This window comes from Odontomachus brunneus, unplaced genomic scaffold (assembly GCF_010583005.1).
Source record: "Odontomachus brunneus isolate Ranch 3 - 2012 unplaced genomic scaffold, Obru_v1 Obru_scaffold_001, whole genome shotgun sequence".
In the NCBI taxonomy this organism is placed as follows: domain Eukaryota; kingdom Metazoa; phylum Arthropoda; class Insecta; order Hymenoptera; family Formicidae; genus Odontomachus; species Odontomachus brunneus.
The window spans coordinates 3,774,656-3,777,883 of NW_022639451.1; the positions used below are offsets into that span (position 1 = coordinate 3,774,656).

A 3,228-nucleotide genomic window follows, 5' to 3' on the forward strand; every position below is an offset into this window, starting at 1 on the left:
AGATCTCCCATATAGTACCTTTCATTATAGTTACATTTTATTAGATATTTTATTAATATTATTGTCACACACTGATAGAAGACTGTCGAAATATATATATTTCAGATAACTCTTTTTGCGTTAATTCATAAAATAATACGTTGTGTCGTGAGAAATTTTCACGAAACAGTCTGGGCAACTTTTGAGCTTGACCCGCTGCGTCCAGTTCGAGGTGGTTGGGTTCAGTTGAGTTCATGAGTGACCAGGGTGCTGGTATAGTGGTACTGTGCGGGACAGGTAGTAAACGTCAAAAATGAGAGCACCCTCGTGATAACTCTCGCGTGCGGTGCAAGTCGACAACAATAACAACAACGTCGACGGCCACGATATCAGTGACGGTGTCGTGCAACAACATCCGATGTCCCGCGACAAGTACACGCGCTGACAGGAAATTGCCCGAGGTCAGCCGAATCGCGGCATCTCTCCTCTGTTGATATCGCCTGGCAGCCCAGGAAAGTAACGAAAGTATGTACACGCATTCTCCATGACTTGCCATTCCTATGTTTCGTAATCGCGATCGAAATGTTTGTCCCATGAAGTCGCTTCGCGTTTGTCGATCTTGTCTTGTTCGGAGCTAAATACCCGGGGATATATCACGAAACGTTAAACGAGAAACTTTGTTTACGAGCCTTCGAAGACTTTCATACTACACTGTGTATTTGTATTATATTTTGTTTATGAGCCACCTTAAACTATTGTATTATGTATTGCTCACTAGAGCAAGTGGTGCAAAGGAGCTACATCTAGCTGTTTATTGTGTATAGAAAAAAGTATATGATTTATTGTTGTCTATGAGACTAGTTTCATTCTTCTCTATATAAATTAACAGCATATATAACTTTGTCAATATACGAGCAGCTTGTGCATGAGTTAATTAATACAGAGAAGTAGGAAGGTCTGATTTAAATTAAAAAGATTTAGAAATATTATAGAAGCATAGGATAGATTTATATTGCACGACAATATTTGGAATTGTGCATATTATACTGCAATATCTTGCAATTGTACTATATATTGTGAATATTACATTTTAAAAAGATTGGATAGGCTCTCTAATAAAATTCAATAGATTAATAACTAAATTCTTTAAGAGTCAGCTGATATAGTGCTGATATATATTAATATATTTGCAGTCACCAAAGTATTAAAGTGTCCAAGTTAGATATTTCAATACATTACTAATTTTGAGATAATAACATTAGAGAATAACATGAGATAATAACATTATACCATAAGCTCTAGTGTAGTAATAGTAGCTAAGTAGGTATTGCATTATTTTTTTCAGTTACAGTATGTGTGTGTATATATATATATATATACACACACTCAGCATAATTGTCTCCTATCTATATTTTCTCATTCTACTATATAAAAGTGGATCAATTTTAATGATATAATATGCAATATATTACACGAAATAAAGAAGAATGAGCATAGATGAATACATATATTATATACATATTATATTATATATATATATAACATATGCATGTATTATATATGTATATATAACAACAGAAATATATATGTATGGCATCGCAATTCCCAATTGTGATTAAGGAAATGTAACAAGGTTTAACATAAATTATGGAGTAATATAATGTGTAAAGAAACACATAATATATAGAATAATAATATAATAATATGTAGAGAAATAATATATGTAGAGTAAACAAAAAAAATATATAATATGTATAAAAAAAACAGAATATACAAAATTTATACATTAACAAATAATACATGTGTTACATTTATAGTATATATTCATTGTAAAGGTAGTATGGAAAAAATGTCATAATATCAAAAACGATTTTTTCTACCAAGATTTTCTATTTTCTAAATATTTATTATTATTTTCTAAGACAATATCACATGCAACTTTAAATCTTTTTACCCACATTTCTGAAACTTTGAATCCTGATGTATTTTCCTCTTCTTGTGCTTGAGAAGCTCATCAAGCAATGTCAATGTCGTGAATAATTCCCCTTTAATAGATTTTCTAATTTTGATAGATATCAATCTTCTTATCGTGTGTTCTTATTGTTTGCTCATAGAAATGGAATCATTTGATTATATTACGCAAAATGTTCCTAATATATAAGTGTCTGTAATATCGAAAATCTGACAACTTATATCATAAGTTAATAATGTAAAGAATTATATCTTATATGCTATCATTTTGTGAACATATTTATTATTAACTTTTATTACTGCCTTATACTTGTCAGTCTACTTTGATATTATTAGAATTGCACTGTGTTTAATTAAAGTATCTTCTATCGTGATTCATTATTTTCATATCATTCTTTCATTTTGTGTCTATAAAAAGAATAATTTTGTACAGCCAATAAAATGTCATTATTAACGTCCAACAAACGTCATTATTAATGTCCAATAAACGTTTTTTAAGCTTTTACTAAAATTATTTTCAATTAATAAAGAATAATTTTGTCTTCTGTTTGCTTTACATTTCAGAATACCTATTTCACTATTTTGCACAGCTTTATTGTAACGACACGCAAGAAAGTGTCTTGGTGTTAGAAGGTAGGTGTGCGTATATTTCATTATTACAGATATTTTATTTTGCGTTGCCTTGTGAGAATCTATGGAGATTATTTTTTAGTTTGAACATCGTCCATGAGCTTTCTGTGCAAACGCGCAGCGAGAAAAAGGGAAGAAAAAAGAATTAAATATGGGGGAAAATCAAGATGTACCCTCTGTTCCCATTCAGCGCCCTTTTTTATGTTTGCTCGACTTAACGGCGCATTTAATTGACATAGTTCGTGATATTTTGCAATCATAGTGACCTAAACCACTACCCGATCAAGATAAAATTCTCTATCCTCCGCGCACTCAGCCCCGTGTTATGTGGAACTGAGGTTGGGGGCACGGTTGAGCCGACTCGGGAGGAATCACGTTCAATTTGGCGCCCCGGTGGGCCATTCAGTATTGCTAAGGTTCTATACAACGCCCAGGTCAAATTACTTTAGATCTATATTATTTCTCTAGACATATATAAGATGATCTACAATAATGTTGAAGCTCAATAAAATATTTATTTTTACATATATCATATGAATTATGATTTACTACAAACATTTTAATTTTAATTGGTTTTTATAAATTATAATAAAAAGTGTATATATATATATATATATATATATATATATATATATATATATATATATA

General features: G+C 30.8%; 1 protein-coding gene across 3 annotated transcripts in view; it reads left to right on the top strand.

Moving 5' to 3' along the window:
* Nucleotides 1-3,228, top strand: part of LOC116848693 (kelch-like protein diablo) — a 9,542-nt gene continuing 6,314 nt past the window's right edge. Inside the window, exons 1-2 of one of the 3 annotated variants that reach the window (XM_032825154.1) lie at nucleotides 1-504; nucleotides 2,515-2,589. The gene's annotated coding sequence lies outside the window, so the exon portion shown is untranslated. The remainder of the gene's footprint in view (nucleotides 505-2,514; nucleotides 2,590-3,228) is intronic. The other 2 variants (XM_032825069.1, XM_032825238.1) reach the window with 2 other exon arrangements.